The sequence below is a fragment of the Vicugna pacos genome, chromosome 3 (genome assembly GCF_048564905.1).
Source record: "Vicugna pacos chromosome 3, VicPac4, whole genome shotgun sequence".
Lineage (NCBI taxonomy): Eukaryota > Metazoa > Chordata > Mammalia > Artiodactyla > Camelidae > Vicugna > Vicugna pacos.
The window spans coordinates 78,819,419-78,838,237 of record NC_132989.1 but is presented as its reverse complement, the minus strand read 5'-3'; the positions used below and the strand labels follow the sequence as shown (position 1 = coordinate 78,838,237).

Sequence of the window (18,819 nt, the reverse complement as noted above, 5' to 3'; positions counted from 1 at the left end):
GCCAGTTGGAGATTGGTGCAAGAATGCTTGCGATAAGGTATGCTGGTAAGTGTGGTGAATAGATACTTAGGGGGAAAGGCTTATTTTATGCATTCATCTAGAAATTCTGTTTGAGAAATTGAATGTCAAATTCAAAATTTTCTATGTGAAACCAAGTTCACAAGTACTGGCTTAACTTTACAGCTGTAACCTAAAGCAAAACCTATATATTCAATAAGCATTTATTGAGTGCCTGCTGATTTTAAAGCACTAGATACCAAAAATTCTTCACTAGATACTGGTTCTTGACTTTGAGGAGTTCCTAACCTAGGTGATTTTTACAACTGCATAGCCAGTGCACTAGAATACAATGACACTGATCAAAGTGCTTTAGACTTACTCAACTGAATGATCAATGAGAGAATATTCTGCTTCATATTTTTTACCTATAAACCAGTTAAGTGACCAAGTTTTCTTTGATCATATAAACATGTTTTCTTTAATTTGTGTTTTATATCTTTTCCATAAAAGCAATGGCCTTCTTGATTTTCCAAGTTATTAAAATAATGCCCCTAATCACCCAATTATAAATCCTTTGCTTTGTATACAATTCCTTTATGATACTATGGTATCTCCAATTTTACTCAGCCTTCTGTTGCATTATGTCATTTCGTTTACCAGAGATACTGTACATCACCAATTAGATGAGTTTATTTTACTTCTTTTTCTGGTACTTGATGGAGGATAATACCTGGCTCAATGGTCTAGTTTGAAACCCTGGGGTTTAGATTTCCTTAACTGTCCAACCCAAAGGGTTTTTCCTCCACATGGAGGGTCCTCGAAAGCACTAGTTATCCTAACCCCTTCTTTCTGGGTAATGACACTGAAGGATCAGAGCCTGTTCCTTGGACTGTGAAGTTAAATATTTCTCATAGAGCAGAAACAGTCTTTTGTAATTATAATTGATTTTCTTTAGGAAAATCTGTTCCTAACTTCTTGGGAAAATTAAGGATTGTGCGAAAGTCAGTGTGTGCTCACATGCAGACCCACCTACAGATATTTTACTAGATGCTGGCTTAAGAATTTTGCTCCAACTTTCAGTGGAGGAATTCCTTGTCTTTCAACTCAGCAGTAAAATCTGAAGTATCTGTTTCTCATTATTGATCACTGTTATGACCACATAAAACTGTGGTCATTTTATGAAAAAAGCCCTTCTCAATTCATTAATCCAGATCTGTATTTTAAAATTTTGACTCTTAAAACTAAGCCATCCTACTTGATTCAGTTAATAAATATGAGACCCTTGTTTAAAGTCCAGGAGTGCTCACAAAGGAGCAACATAAAGTACTGAATATGTGAAAATGTATAGATAGATTCATACATGAAGAAAAACTTGTGTTCTTATGTCCCAAGAACTGATACCTGATTATCATGGAAAAGTTAGCTGCAGTAAGTTAAGTAACTAACCATATCATGTTTCTTCAACTGACAATGAAGAGAATAATTTAAATACCTACTTCATGGGGTTTTATAAGGAGTAAATAAAGTAAATCAAATTAACCACAGTACCAAACACACAATAGTCACTCAATGATGGTCAGTTATTAATGCCACTATTTTTATTTTTTATATAATATTAGCATGCAAATAAGTTAGTAGTCCCAGAGTCCATTTTTATTTCTATTACTGCTAACAAATTTCTCTGGAGAGAAGCTGATAGTCATTCAGAAATATTTCTATAGTCTCTTATACAGCCCAGATTTCCAAAACTTTATCAGTGTGATGTGTAATCCCAGTCAGCTGTATATTCTCTGCTTTTTCCTGGAAGATTCAGTTGCAAGTTCCTCCCACTTGATTGTGGTGTGTGCTGTGCATCCTATAAAAATCTGTGAGCAATTGTGGCTAAACTTAGGACATTTCAATCTGCTGGAAGACTACTACAGCATTAGAAGCAACCATAATACAAAGTAGAGTATGATCCGTGAGGTAAGAGTAGTGCAAAGTGCTTTGGAAGGTGAGGGGAGGGAGCCATCACATCAACTGGGGAAATCAGAAAACACGTTACAAGTGAGGTGGTATGTGAGTGGGTCCTTTAGGAACAGTTTAGATTTCAAATAGGAGCGGTTAGAGCTGGCATGAACATTTCAGGCAGAGGGAAGAGCATGAGAAAAGTAAAGCGTGGGCAGGTGCCAGGAAAGTTACAGAAAGTTTGTGGTCCAGTTTTGGCCTGCAGTCAGGGAGTTGGGAGCGTGAGGATAAAAAGATAGCTGAGAGAGCAGGTAGGAGAAATTGTTAAGTGCTAAGAAATCTGAACTTAATCCAGCAAGTAATGGGGAGCTTCTGAAAGATCCATGATCAGAACAGTGAGATGGAGGGACCAAGAAGGCAGTTCAGGAGGCATGGGAAGCCATGTATGTAAGATGCATAAAAGCGCTGAGGAAAGGTACTGCCAAGAAGGACGTAATGGACCAGGGGTCAGGAGGGCCAAGTAAACTCACATGAATAAGGCAAAGAAGAGGTAGGGCCAAGGGATTTGAGCCTTTCTTCAGGACTGGGAGAAAAGCAACAACACTATCAGAACTAGGAAGCTCAAAACATACCACCTTAGGATGTTTGCACTTCCCTCTGCCTGGAATGTTCTTCCTCCAGATATTCATATGGCTCACTCCTTTACCTACACTTAAAAAAAAAAAAAAAAAAGAATGTTACTTTCTCAAGGAGGCCTGTCTAAGCACACTATCCAAAATGGTAGCTGGCATTATCTCCCCTCTACCCCTCACCCCTGCCCAGCATTCCTTCTTCTTAGTTTCCTGATTAGTTCTTTTTCTTTATCCTACAAAATCTATCACCTTTTAACATCCTAAGTAACTTATTCATTATATTTATGTTTATTTATCTTTCCCCTCCCACAGTGTTTTATTTATGGATGTATCCCAGGCACCTATGTTACTGACTGGGCCCTTGGACTCCTTAAACAATAGAAATTGATAAGAGGCTATGTGAGAATTTCAGGCAAGGCTTTATTGGGGTTCATGCTGTAGCACGAGGGAGTGACAGGAGGAAACAGGTGCCCCTGCTCGCTCTCTGATGGGAGCTGCTGGGGTCTTTAAATGGGGTAACAACAGGGGTGGATCTGCGGGTTGGGTAGGGGGTGTAGCTTAGGTCGTCAGTCTACCGCCTTGGTGGTACCCTATGCAGGAATCATGGGCAGCTCCCTGCTTCAGCTTGCAGCACCTCAGACGTGGCAGTTTGTTGTGGTCTTTTTGTATCCTATTGCTCATAATTGCCCCAGCTTGTGCCTGTATGCAGTTATTTTTAGTCACCTATAGATTCTTTGTGTCCTGTTGGCCGAGGAGATGTTTGTCCAGGTGCAAGCTCTTTGGTAGAGGATCCCAGGTCCCAGCCTATCTCACCTAGAAGACATAGGTGCTCAATAAATATTTATTGAATTCACAAGTACTGTATAAGAGTCTCTTAGAAGATAGATTTTTAACAAAACAAGCTATTTTTGATTCAAGACAGTTTGAACATATGTTTGTAGATGTTTTGGAGGTTCTTGAAAACCACTTGTTCATTAAAGCATCTTAAATGTTTTCCCTTACAGTCTTTCTTATACCATTTCAAAGATAAAGGTAAAATTTACTCAGGAAATGTAAAATATAACTTATGTTTAAATGTCTGTGTTCCTAATTAGCAAAGTACATGCAAATGTATATTGTCATAATCAGAAGAGCATTTGTGAGTAAGGAAAAGCATTCCAGTTTGTGGTATTCTAAATGATAGTCTTTCATTCCAGAAAATGAAGTTTTCACTCTGGTGAATGAGCATTATGAAAAATGACTTTGCTATAACTCAGCTTCTAGAGACAATAAATTTAAGCCTAAAAGATACTATCTTTAAATTTCCTCACTAAACTGTAGATTCAATCAATTCCTGCAGAATGTCCTTAGTTTAGCCCTTCAGAAGAATGCAGATCAAGGGCTGCTAGCATGATCTGTAGGAATGACAGAAATTTATGGGAAATTCAGGGAAAATGACATTACTGGGAAGAGAGAATTTCCTGGACAGTTCTGCCAGTAAGTTACCATTTAATTTATAATAAATTTATATAACATAATAGATATTTCTAGCTTGAACCAATTTCAGCTATAGCTGCTTTAGAGGGGAGTAATGTAGCCTCTGCTTAATTAAATAGTTAATATCTAAGAACTGATTCTAGAACACTCAGAATTTAAAAAATGTATCCCCTTGAGCCTCATTGTAATCTCAAGGGGAGTGAAAAATTTAGGCATAAAAGTGAATGAAACCATGTTTACATTTTGAAAATGACATCACTTTTGGAATTAAGACTCTCTGGGATGCCATGAATCAGAACAGTCTAGGCCTTTTCCTAGAGAACTTAGATTTTCAAGTGAGTAAAAACGAAGCAGACTGATGTCTAAACTGAGTATCTTTATTTCTCCCTCCTGTTTCTAACTCTTGTTTAACTTATTTCCTTTGGCTCTCTGACATCATTAGTGATCAGTAAATGAAATATATTGAGGAAAGCCTAATGGATTCATAGATAAAACATGGTATACCTATACAATGGAAAAGAAATGGAGTATTGATTCATGTTACACAAGAATGAACCTTAAAAACATTATGCTAAGAGAAAGAAGTCGGACACAAAAGACCATGAATTGGATGATTTCATTTGTATATTATGTCTGAAATAGACAAATCCATAGAGACAGGAAACAGATGAGTGGTGGCCAGGGGTGAAGGGGAGGGAGAGATGACGTGACTGCTAGCGGGTACAGGCACTCTTTCTGGGGGCTGGAGACATTCTGAGTTAGATGGTGGTCATAGTTGCACAACTTTGTGAATACGGATTGAGCCAAGATGGCAGAGTAGAGAGACTCTCAGCTCGCCCTCTCCCACAAATACAACTTTGTGAATGTACTAAAAGCCACAGAATTGTACATTAAAAAAAAAATTCTTCAGATGTTGGGTGACATGTTATGTCAGTTCAGTGAATTTCTTTGATGGTCTTCTACGCCTGTGTTAGTTTCTTGTTTTCTGTATGCCTATTAGATTCTTTTCACGTATATACTTAATGCATTCTTTTAAAACCCTCGTGGATGGATCTGTGTCTCCTTGGACTCTGTTGGTGTTTGCTTTCTGTATTTTGATGGTCTGCTTCTAGGTGAGTATATGCATATTTAGGATTATTATGTCTTCTTGATGAATTGACCTTCTTTATCTCAGAAAGAAAATGACACCATGGCACATCTTAATCAAATTGTCAAAAACTTGTGACAAAGGAAATCCAAAAATATTAGAAGCAGCCAGTACTGATAAAGAACTTCAAGAATGTTCAGACTTTGTGTCAGAAATTGCGCAGCCCTTCTTTATCTCTGGCAATACTTCTTATCTTCATCTACTTTGTCAGATATTAATGTAGCCGTTCCTGCTTTTCTATTCACATTTACATGTATCATTTTACATCTCGGTTTTTATATTTAAAATGCACCTCTTGTATATAGCTGGGCCTTGCTTTGTAAATCAGTCTGACAATCTCTGCCTTTTTACATTTCATGTAATTTTATGCAATCTACATTTTTTATAATTAAAATGGTACATGAGTTTCCATATAGTTGGATTTACTGCTATTCTCTTGCTATTTGTTTTCTATTTTTCCTTTTTTGTTGTTTCCTTCGCCTTGTTTTTGGCTTTTGGATTAGTTGAGTATTTTTAAGGACTTCATTTTATCTCCACAATTGGGCTTATTAGTTTTGTGCCTTTGACTTTATTATAAGTTGTTGTAGGGAAGTGGTGCTTCAAGTTTTTGATTTTTGAAGAAATTTTTAATGAGAAAAACAGCTTGTATATTTACCAGTATATTTACCATTGCTAGTGGTCCTCATTCCTTTGCATAGATTAGGGTTGGTGCACCACGGCCTGCCACATGCTTTGTAAGTAAAGTTTTATTGCAATTCAGCTACATTTGCTCATTTACATATTGTACATGGCTGCTTTCATGCCACAGAGTTGAGTACTTGCAACAGAATCTTGCAAAGCCTGAAGTATTACTAGTTGCTGACACTTTGTGGAAAGTATCTGCTGACCCTTGATGTAGGTTCAGGCTTTCATAGATATCATTTACCTTTTGCCTAAAGAACTTCCCTTAAGAATGTCTCCTGGAGTGCAGGCCTGCGGAGATGATTTCTCTCAGCCTAGACCTCTAATGATGTGGGCCCAGAATGGTTTTGTGCCCTTCCCCCAGGGGTAGAGAATATTGTCTTTCTCTTCCCCCAGCTTCAGTGGCTCTTACCCTGGGCCCTGGAGATGACAGCCTTGCTGTCCTTCACTTGGGGAATCCTCGGCTTCTGTGCCACAGGGGAGAGGAGACTAGCAGGGCTGTCTGACTTACCCGCTTTCATTGATGCCCTGTCTCATTCTTTTTCATCATCACCTTGCAAAAGTCTGCGAAGAAGAATCTACAAGGGAGTGTGATCCTGCCCCCTCCGCCCCCAGGCCCATGTCTGTGGATCTCAAGAGTCCGATCCTCTCACTCACACCCACGCTGGTACTTTGCTAAAATTTTTAGCTTACCCACCTGTATGGTATACATATTACTCTTGTGTTGTGCTCCAAGTAAGTAAGGGCCGACTTCTTAGAGGTGCCTGCCTTTCCTTAGATTTGAGGCTAGTTGGTTGTCATGTAACTTGGCTCTCTGATAGATTCATGAAACAGTACGATTTTATAGATTGCTTGGCTTTATCTTGTTAGGACTGAAGCAATGTACTTTCCTGACATCTACAGACTTAGCAGCACATGTGAGAAGCCCCAGTATTTCTTCAAATACATTTTTTATTCTCCTTTCTTTCTCCTTTGCTTCTAGGACTCTAATGACATGCATGGTAGAGAATTCAATATTGTATCCCAGGTCACGTTTTTCAGTCTTTTTTTCTCTCTGTGCTTCATTTTGGATAGTTTGTATTGCTACATCTTCTGTTTCCCTGATCTTCTGTTTTACAATATGTAATCTATCAATCCTGTTCATTGAACTTTTTGTTCGTGATGTTTTCTTTTCTTGATTTTCCATTCATTTATTTGTACTTTCCATTTGTATCTTCTTTTTCAAAAATACTGGATTTATTAAGATAAAATTTATATATAGCTTTATCCTTTTAACTTGTTCAGTTCAATAAGTTTTAACAAATATACATAGCCATGTAACCACCACTACAATCAAAAAACATTTTTATAAATTAAGAATAGTTCTATTACCACCACAACCAGAAATATTTTAATCACCTCAAAAGTTTTCTTCTGCCCCTTGGCAGCAAATCCCCTATCTCCATTCCAAGCTCTTGGCAACCTTTGATCAGTTTTCTGGCAGTTTTACATTTGTTGGCATTTCATATACAGGGAATGATCAGGGCATAGTCTTACATGTCTGGCTTCTTTCATTTAGCATAATACCCTTCATGATTTTACATGTGTTAGTGGTTCACTTCTTAAAATAGTTATCCTAATGTCTTTGTCTGCTAGTTTCATTACTTCTGAGGTTACAAAGTCTCTTAATTAAATGATTATTTTTTTTCTTCTGGGAAATGCATCCCATAATGTCTTACAATTTTTCATTAGATCTCCAACATTATGGAGTTTACCTGATTGATTGCTGGAGTGAGGTGTATTCACTTAGAGACTATCGGCCTTTTTCTGGGAGGAAAATTACAATTCTGGCATAGTGATTTCGTTCTTCCAAGGTCTGTTTTTAGCCTTTTTAAGGTCATGCATATTGTGGCCCTTATACCAAGGCTAACTTAGTCCTGAAATTAAGGTGTTAACATCTAGGATATTTATTTAAAGCTCCATGTATTCAACAAGGTCTCTCCATTATGGTCTGGGTGACTCCCATCTTTTTTTTTTTTTTTTTTTTTTTTTTTTTTTAGCTCTGGAAATTGTTTGCCTTAAAGCTCCCCAGAAATGTTTCCTTCCCTGGCCTATTTCACTCTGTAATTGCACAGCCTAGCAAATGGCTGAAGATGACTCAAGGGTCAACAATCTATGGACACTTTATGTGTAGCTCCTTCTCCCTGATACTCTGCTCCTTGAGTTCCCACCACTTTGGATCTCTGTCTCACTTTGTCCCTGAGAGCACAGCAGGCTCTGCTTATATCCCGCTGCATGAGCCATGGTCTACAAGTTGCTTGGAGACAGAAATATGGGGTGATCATAGGGCTGACTTTTTTTCCCCCTTTCTCTCAGGGACTTCAGTTATGCACTACCCATTGTTCAGTGTTTGATAAGAATTATTTAATAGGTATTTATCCACTTTTCTAATTGTTTATAGTGCTAGATATCCATCATGATCTAAAACAGAAGTCCTTTATGATGTTTTTTGATAAAGAGAATTTCTTCAAAATTATTTTTTAAATTGTAGTTGATATATAATATTATATAAGTTACGGGTGTACAATATAGTGATTCACAATTTTTAAAGGCTATATTCCATTTGTAGTTACTCTAAAATATTTACTATATTCCCCAGTTGTATAATATACCCTTGCAGCTTATTTTATACCCAAGAGAATTCCTTATTTTTGATGTAGTTATCTTATTTTTTAACGGTCTATGTTATATATACATATTCTTTTATATTCTAAAGGCTTTAAAGTTTTGTCTTTCACATTTAAGTGCTTATGGCTTTGATTCCTGTGTGATGTGTCAATCTTGTATTTTTCTATGTATTACCAGTTGTCCTAGCACCATTTTTTTCAGTACTAATCCTTTACTTGCTATTTTGCAGTGCCAGCTAGGCAGTCTGTCAGATTTGTAACTATGGTTGTGTCTGTCTCTCAGCTTTTTTTTCTTATGTTACATATGTAGTTTCGATTTCTGTAGGCTTTGCATATCTGAGGCGATTGCTTGTGGCTTCTCTGCATTCTTGCTCAGAATGATTTGTTTTCTCATTTCTTTTTGGTATTTTTTTGTATTGTGAGCTTGTGATTTTAGCAATGTTGTCCATGGCAATTCTTTAAGTTTTATGTTTAAAATAGTTGGCTTTGAAATTATTTAAATATCTCTGCCCTATTCCCAGGGGCACTGACACCACAGGACACTTAAAATTTTTCGACTTGGATTTGAATTGTAATTCCAAATTCATATGTGTACGTGTTTAAAGTAAGTTATACTAAGGTGAAATCTTACTTTTTTTCTCCCTTCTCTCCATCCATAGACAAAGCTGAGATAGGAAAGTATCCTTTTTAGCACTTTTTTTTCCCTAATATGACATCCTTCTGTGGCCCTGCTTTCATGTAGGAGTCTCCAATTTAGCATCTCTTTCAGACCCTAGGTTTTGTTACCTGTTTGTCCATCTGGTGAACACTTTAAAACCCACGCATTTGGGTATGCACAGATGCCCCCTGGGAAATTGCAGGCTTGAATCTTCTATTACTCCTATCACATTATGAACTTGGGTCATTTATACCCCATACTTTTCTTCCCTTACTTATTTAAAACTACTTTTTATGTTTTATGTATCATTTTAATGCATTATGATAGATTTCTTTCTATATCAATTCCACAATATTACCAGAAATGCGCACTTTAGTGCTATCCAATTGATTCTTATAAGTCTCAGATATAAATCAAAGATCAACTAGAAATCAGGTATATTTTTGAGCAGGCACTATAATATAATGTGTGCTCTCTTGGAGAGATAGCTAAAAACAGCATTCTTTTAATCAGTGTTGGCAGGTGAATTAAGCATGTTAAATAAAATATAGGCAGTGGGTATTTAGATATAGTGTATCATCATTAAATTTAAGAGGTTGGTGAAAATAATCCAGATTTGAAATACTCGTTTAGATTAATGACATAGATCTTGGCAAAAAACATGACCTAAAATAAACCCAGTTTACCTTTTTAGCAAGTGATATGTATTTATTTGGAATATAGGAAGAGTGAAAGTTACGCCAAGTTCTGTAAGTAATGGCTGTAAATACTTCATTCTTTTGAAATTATGTGAAGACTTCAGGTGAAAGCCACATCCTGCCTGTGATCTGGTACTTGGTGACTACATCAGTTCTTAGAGTCAGTTCTCACAGTGGAGTGTGAATGCATAGCCAATAAGTTATGCAGAATACAAAGTGGGGCAAACAGTTTTCTGTGATGGAAAAAAAGTAGTTTGAAATTTTATGACAGTAATTCTCTTCACCTACACAAAATGATAAAGAACAAAGATGACGGTATCTAGCTGAAAAACAATACAGCAACTAAATCAGGCTGTCCTCAGTTTTGTCCAAATTATAGTGAGAGCCATATAGATAGTAAATCAATACCAAGAAAATTCTGAGAGAAACTGTGACCCAGGAATGTTATGCCCACCCTGGATTTAACTTCATTACTAGAACAACAGACATACATTACTAACCAGGAAAGGACTCATGGGATAAAACATTCATGTATACTTTTTAGGCATAAAACAAAAAATTCTGCTCATAAAATTCAATGAAATTAAGAAATTTAAGTTTCTTGTTTTCTTTCTATCAACAAATCTAATAGATCTAAATAGAATTCAAGAATTGAGGCTTAAGGGTTAAAGTCCCAGTTGTAAGCACAGGATTCACGGAAATAGGGAAAAATACCAAACAACTGTGCATTTTGTGGTCACAATAGAATGTGAAAGTTATTAACATGAATACTGTAAAAAGTACATATAAGATAACTCACCAATACAAGAGGCTACAGGTGGGAAGATGGGAAAATTATGGGAATATTTTCCTCATTTTTCAATGCAGGAAGTCAATCTATTGTTTTAAATAGAAACATGGTTAAAAAAGAACTTGAGTAAAATGTTCTTAATCTTAGAGATTTGGGGAAAAAATATTTTTATTGAAACTCATAAGTTTTCAGGTTTTTTAATCTTAAATTTGAATAAACTAAACTGAATACTTGTTATTAAAGACAGAATATGTAAGGGGATTCAAGGGGCCCTGAAAGAAAATATTAGGAATTTTATTTGTATTTATTTTGTATTCCATGAATAAGGAAATGAAGCTTTACTTAATATATTATATAGTTGGACATCTCCTGTTTTGGTTGGTATATGTGGTAGATAAGGTACACAAGTGGCCCCAGTTCTCCACTCCTTCCTGTTAACATGGCCACTACAATACGTCTTACAGTTCCTCCCAGTGAAAAAGTGAAGTCCATTTCCCCACTCTAAATCTGCTGGCCTTATGCCTTGCTTTGGCCAACAGAATACCGGTGGAAGCAACCAGTTCTGAACCACAAGAGGGCTTGCCTCCTTCACACTCTTTCTTGGGACTTCTGTGACAGCCACGTCAACCAGCATGGGCTATTGAATCTCTCAGTTACCTTTTTCCGTTTCCAGTTGCCCTTCTCATGTCCACTTCACCTACCTTTTTTCCTTTCACACATCTAATATTTTAGTTGTCTTTTCCATTTATTCTAGTATTCCTTTGTACGTCTCTCCTTCAAATCAAAGACTTAGTGCTGTGGGTTTTCCTAAACTAAAAAATTATGAAAGGAAAGGAGCGTGTCTGTACTACATCAAAACATTCAAATACTATGTAAAATTTTTGTTTGCATATTTAGATGTATTTGAAAATGAGAAGAATGTTTTCACATGCATTCTTCGAAATATGTGCTTGTTTTGTCTTGTCTGGAAATGAGTATTCAGAATGTTGACAAATTTATTTTTAATATTTGTTTGCATTATATAGTTACAGCTAGAACTAACCCTGTATGAGGAACATTTTACTCTTGGCATTATTTGATATTTGAGCTAATCTGCAAACGCTAATGACAGTGCTCGTATTACATATTTCATAATGTCAAATTCTAAACTAAGTCTTTTAAGTTTGTCCATGCTCTTTCTCTATATTACTATCAAATGAACCATGCTATTTCATTACTTATAAATTAAATATTCACAGATCATTAGATCCTAACTAAGGGGGTGAAGAAGCCAAAGAAATTAAATTCATTTTGCTCTTACTGAATTTAGGAAAAAATAACATTCCCGTATGACAACTCTCTACTCTTTATTAATCACAGAAAATTAAATTGTAAAACTCTGACTTTGTTGGTTGCAGTATTTTTTCTTCTATGTCTAATCCCTAGAAATTAACATATTCTTCGCAGTTATTTCATGCAAAATCAGGCATTGTATACAAACAGTTGACATATACCATTCAGACTGTTGATAGGTAAATTTCATTCACCATGACATACAGCTTTTTTCCATGATAATTCTTTTTTCAGTTTCTTTTTTCCATCTGAAAAAGCAGCAACTTGTATTTCCTAAAGGGTTGATTTTACAGTGGTTTTTCTTGTTTTCAACTGAAACTTTTGAAAAATTACTTCTTCAGAAGACGTTGGAGAATGAAAAGCAATCTTTATATAGTCCAAATTGTTTTAGCTTTCTATAACCTTGAACAGACTTTCACTTCAGATCTTCACCATATACTTAATTCCATCAAGCTATAAAGGTGGGCGCAGGTGCTGTGGGAAGTTTGAATAAGGTCACATACTGAGTAATTCCAAACGGCCTCCACTTTTTTCTAAGTCACTTACAGAGAAACAGGTAATCATTCCTTTCAAGGAAGTCATACACTCTGGTAGGAAAAAAGAGGAGGTTAGAGCAAGAGTTTCACTTTTCTAAAAAGTGAAATTTAATATTGTTTTTAGTTTAGAAATTTAGTACTGTTTTAGGTTATGTCTCATGACTTTGAGTAAAACTCAACCTTTCAGAAACTTTTTTATATGTAACTATACTTAACCCATGAATATAAGTTAGTTGGTAAAGCTCTGGAAATGCTTTGTACAATGTCAGCAGTAGCATTTGCCACATTACTCTTGTGTGTGTGTGTTGTCATTGATACTGCTTTATGACTGTGATTTTTACTTCTCATAATTTGACTTCTTAGCACTTTGTGTCTCCTGGACCAACATCTTTTGGGAACCCACTTAATTTTACCTTTTCCCATTAAAAGTGACAAAACCATTTCTGTATAAAAACAGACATTTAAAAAATTTTTAAGCATTTGTTTTTAAACATACTACTAAAATAAGCAATTTGAGGATATGTGCATAAAGCATCATTTGAACAAGAAAAGGTAATATTCCCCAAAGTATAAGAAAGATGCTTTTATTAAAATTATCAGGGACTTTATTCTTGCTATCAAATGAAGTCCACATTGCCCCCCTCTCCTCAACTCCTAAATGGTTATTTGACTGTCTCATTGTTTTATAAAACTGAAATACTTCAAATGGAAGCTGAAGGTATTTGGCTGTAAGACTATTGTGAGATAGAGGGGAGCCATGTGTGAAAATACTCTGTTTTAGTTGAAAAATGCAGATTCCCAAATGTTGATTTCAAATGCTATGGTTCACTTCCTTGTCCTGTGAGAGGCTGGCTGTTGGGCTCCATCACTATGTGTTAAAAGTACAGGGTGGACCCTGTATGTTTGGTATGATTTTTTTATAGCATGGATTGTAAGTGTGTGGGAGAGCATGTGTGTATTTATAACTGTGCATGTATTCCTCTTTTGTTTCTTGAATTTTTTTCAGTCCTTAATCATAATACCTCCAGACTTGAATTAAATAGCAGATTATGGGCCATATGGATTTGCTCCAGAAATCATGTATGTTAACTGGTGAAGTGCTCAGTGACCCATAAGAATGGTATCAAGTTTGAAGATGGGCATTTCAGACCTTCCAGAATGTTTGATTGAGTTTGTTTCTTTACTGATGACCAGTACTTCAAAGACTAATTTCAAAGCACAAGTTAGAGTTGGCTTTTCAGACAAAATTTTCAAAGCATAAGCTAAGTATTTCTTCAGGTAACTCATTTATACCTGACACCAATGTAGAGACAGCCAGTGGTGCCATTATTTTGTCAACAGTTTAGCATCTGTAGAGAAAAGTGACAGATGACTTACAAAATACAGTATACATTAGAAATACCCCAAACTCAAAGCAAATGATAGAGTTTAAAAGAGTGTTGTTATTGGTTGTGGTACACCTTTGGAAGGATGTGACATTTGTGGTGACCATTGTGCTGACTAATGTTTATTCACAGGGAAAAGTAATTTGCAACATAAGATGTTTATGATTAGATAGACACATAAAACTTCATAATGTAGTAAAGAAGTATTATAAATTTTTAATTATGTCCATTCATAAACATTGAGAAAAGTTATATATAAAAATAATTTTTAATGTTTTTATCTCCTGGAGACTATTAGAAGGCTTTTTGAGTTTATTTCATTTGTGAATAAATTCATTTCTGAAAATGAGAGGAAAAATACAAAATAAAAATGTTCACCTTAACTCAAAAGTTGATATTAAAATGTGGAAACATTAAAAATTAAATAATTGGAAAAGTAAGGACTAGAACACTGAAGGACAGTTTAAATGGAATCAGTGATTCCTCTGTTAAAAAATATTTGGGAAGCCAGTAGAAAGTACAGTTGTTGTATGCTAAATTTAGAATATAGCAAATGCTATCCAGAGATACTAAAAACAATAGCTGGGACTATACTGTACTATGTTATACATTTAGAGTTGATTTGAATAAAATGCATAGTCAGAGCTTAAAAGGGACCATCTATATGTATGGAAAATTTAAAAATTGCAGCTAATTTAAGGATAAAATGTTATAAATGCTATAATACTCTTGTGTGAATATATTTTGAATTCATGGGGAAGAGGTTTGTAAAAAAGAGGAAAAAACAAATAATCAAAGGACTATCAATTCTTTGAAGGAAAATTTTTATGCGTTTGTAAAAATGTTTGGACTTACTCCCCCCAAATTTATAAATGGAGGAAAGTGCAACATGCAGAAAGGTACATATAGTGATTTCTCTGGTCTGTCATTCTTCCCCTAGTATCTCTTGTGAGCACACAGTGATGTCCATGGAGACATTCCTATGATTAGAAGCACGTTTACCCTGTGTTTGTGGCTCGTGGGAGGCCTATATTCTAGTCCACCTTCAGCCTCAGGAATTAGTTTAAAAATTAAGCTTAATTTTTTTTTTCAGTCTGCTTATTTGCCATCCAGTGTCTGTCCTGATAAGCATATGCTCTTCTTGCATCTCTCTTTGGAGGCACCTGTCTTCAGTTGACTGCTTAGTTGTCCTGTGTCTTCAGCTGTCTCATAAGTTCAGGAAATGTTCTGATTTGGCAGATTATCTGGCTTTTGTTGTTTTTGTAAGGCTGGGATGGGAGCAGCACTCCTTCCAGCTTTCTGTGTCCTATACGGGAGTCAGATGACTTAATTACTCTATTTACTCCTTACTATCTTATAGCTTTGTGGTATGTTATTACTTTTTAGTGGTTTATAAATACTTAATTAACCTAAATATGTTATATATTACTGTTATTTTTATGGTATCTGTGATACTGCTGGAATTTTAGTACCTTTTAACTTTTACTATTCTTTTGGTTTTTGCCTTATCATTTAATCTAAACTATATTTTACACTCCAAAAATGTGATTGTTTTAAATAGTATTGATCCACATTTACCCACATATTTACATTCTACTTTGTTCATTACTTCCTTCTTTACTTCATGTTTCTGAGTACATTTTCCTTTTGCCCAGCTAAATCCACTAGAATCTCTTTTAGAGAAAGCCTGCTGGCAGTTAATGCCCTCAGTTTTTACTTGTCTGAAAAAAAAAAAATTATTACACCTTTATTTTAGAAGATTTTTGCTTGGTGTAAATTCCTAGTTGGGCAATTATGTTCTTAAACCCTTTAAATAGACTGTTCCATTGTTTCCTATCTTTGATAGTTACTCTTAAAATCATATGACAATCTTATTGTGGTTCCTTTGGAGATAACACTTCTCTTCCTGGTTGCTTGTTTTTTTTTTTTTTTTTTTTTCCCGAATTATCCTGATTGGGTCACACTGAACATCTTGAATATGTCAGTAATCGGTATGTTTGGTTGATAATTCTTGGTTATTATCTCTTCAAAAACATTTTTTTCTGTTGGATTCTTTCTATCTTCTATTTCAAACTCTAATTCCAAGTACATTTGATTTTTTCCCTTGTGTCTCAAGGAAAACATTCTAATGTTCTTTCATAATTTTCTTTCCCCTTTAAAAAAAAAACTCTATGCTTCCCTTAGGATATTTTCTATTGGCTTGTTTTGAGTTAATTAATTCATGTTTTCTGATTCATTTCTATTTGTAAGGCTTCATCCTCCAACACTTAAAATCACAAGTCTGGTGTCTCTTTATCTGTCCGATACCAAGAACAGTGGTACTTTCTGCTTTATCATAAGAATTGTCTCTTTAGCATGTCAACCCATGTGATAGATTTGGCACATGTTTCGAGAGAGCGAGAATGTATGTATACCTAAGCCCTTCAAACCTCTCATTTTTGACAATTCAGTAATCAAAAATGGCCAAAGCTCTCTGATCTTATACTTCTTGAATAGTGGCTCCTGTAGAGTCTTAACTCCACCTCCAGCTGTACTCAAATTAGCAAAAGAAGTTATTTATAACTGATGCCAATTAACCACGTAATTCTGTATTTTCAAACCTCTCACTGAGTTTTTGTTTTTAGTCAGTTGTTCTTAGGTCCTTTTCAAGTGGTAAATTGTTCTCAGGTTCTTTAGGTCCTTTGCCCTTACGTACTGGAAGACTCAAAAGATTTGACTTGACTCTATTTTCTTGTCCGATGTAAATTTTGTATTTGGCAAGTGAAAAGGAGGGAAATGGCCATGTATTTGAACATTCTACATTGTGCACTGTTGTTTTTCACTTAAAGCTTCATGTATAAACTCGGCATTCTTTTGTGTCTGCTAAAGCAGGTCTCTGCTTGGACTTATTTGTACTGTTTGCCATAAATCCCCACTTGGCTAATACTCCAAGAAACAGTTTCATAACCTCTGAAATTTTTCCTTTTTATAGAATTTTAATCTGTTTAGTCCTCTGATTTCTCTAGCCCTATTTTTAAATGTACAATTGTTTTTTATTAGACTGTTTGCTTGCTTCAAACTATTATATTACACTGGAAAGTGGAACTTGCTTTATTCCAGCTCTGCTTTTATTATACAAATTTATAAAATCATTTATAAATGAATGGACAAAGAAATAATGGAAAGGTGAATAAGCATTCCTTTTCACTTTTTAATGAAAGATTTATAACTGGTGACATTTTGGTGTCACACAACCAGCAGTATTATTGAATACATAGGCATAACAATCTAAGTCCAAAATAATTTTACTTCAATACTTTTAACTTATTTACCTATTTTTCCATAATCTAGAGTTGGCTACAGGTAGTTTGATGTCAATGCAATTCCTGTAGCTCTATGTAACTAACCTATATCCTTATCTGAAAAAGATTAAATTTTCTTTATATTCTCAGTATCTTAAATTTCACCTGTATAGGGTAATTATGCTTTCTCCTTCATCCTGCTCTGCATGTGGTGAGCCTTTTCAATCTGAATACTAGAGTTTTAATTATCTCTAAAATATTCTAATATTTATTCATTTACTTTAATATATTGTTTGTTCTCTTAACAAATCTCAGAAATAGACTGTGTCTTTGTTCTTTCAACCTTTATCACATACATTTTAATCTGTTTGTCTTTGCATTTTGGGAGAAACCACTGGCTTGAACTTCTAGCTAACAAATTTGTTTTCCATGTTTTAACATTCTTATATTCAACCCAAATATTATATTTTATATAAAAATAATATTAACATGTCTAAGATTTTTCTTACTACAGATTGTCATGAATATTTTCACAGAGAATATTAATTATAGTTATTTCAAAATCTCTTTCTTTACCACTGCCTTTTCAGGTATTAATTTTATTGATGTATAGTTTAGTTCTTTTGAGGTGCTGCTTTTCCTCAAATGTTTGGTGAATCTTGGTTATCTAAACATGCTTTGCTTTTGAATCTTCTTTACATTTGGGTTTTTCTTGGCTGATGGCAAGTGGTGATTATCATGTACTGTACATGGTGACTTTGAGGAAGGAAGTGTGTGTGCCTAAAAGATGAGTTGACTGGGAAGTTTCTTTTGATTGTGGAGGCTCCTTGTTTTCCTGGGTCTCTTGTAGATTTTAGGGACCTGTATTCCCTCTTAAGTACCAGTGGTTACTTTTGTTGGTATATACTAGTAAAAATCAGCAGCAGGTCTTGATGTTTAGGCATTACTTAGTATTTTTAGGTGTTTTGGTATTTTTTGGAGGGTATTATACACATAAAGCAACCTGCATAAAAAAATATATATAAACATATATATACATATAAATTATATGCATAATATGTTAATTGATTTTAACCAACAATCACCCACATTTCCATCATTTACCTTAAATATTAAAACATTACCAGTAACTTCGAAGTATCCTATGTGCCCTTTCCCAAACATATTCTGTATCCTTCATCCCTAGAGGAAACCAATATTCTGAATTTTGTTTTAACTACAGTGCTTGCTTTTTACAGACACGCTTGTGTGTCTGTGTGCATGAGTGTATGTGAATTTGCATGTAGTGGTTTAATTTTGCCTGTTTTGTTATAACAGGGACAGTCCTCATCTACTACTTACCAACCTCACTTTTCCACATTATATTTTCGACAGTTGCTGTGGTTTGTTTCACTGTTGGGTGTGTTCAAATATATAAATAATTTTACAACTCACTCATCTGTTCATTATTGATGAGCAGTTGTGTTGTTTCCTGTTTTTATAATTACAAGCAATGATTCTATATGTAACTTACATCTATTAATGCATATACAGTACACCTGAGAAAAATTGCTAGCTTATAAGATACATCTCCATTTTTAAAAAGTAATG

At 35.0% G+C, this 18,819-nt stretch overlaps 1 long non-coding RNA gene across 1 annotated transcript in view; it reads right to left on the bottom strand.

The window, feature by feature from the left end:
* Nucleotides 1-1,575: 1,575 nt before the first annotated feature.
* The window catches only part of LOC140695674 (uncharacterized), a 410,118-nt gene continuing 392,874 nt past the window's right edge, over nt 1,576-18,819 (bottom strand). The window contains exons 4-5 of the long non-coding RNA XR_012071431.1: nt 3,303-3,392; nt 1,576-2,658 (exon numbers count right to left, since the gene is read on the bottom strand). This is a non-coding gene — a long non-coding RNA (uncharacterized lncRNA). The remainder of the gene's footprint in view (nt 2,659-3,302; nt 3,393-18,819) is intronic.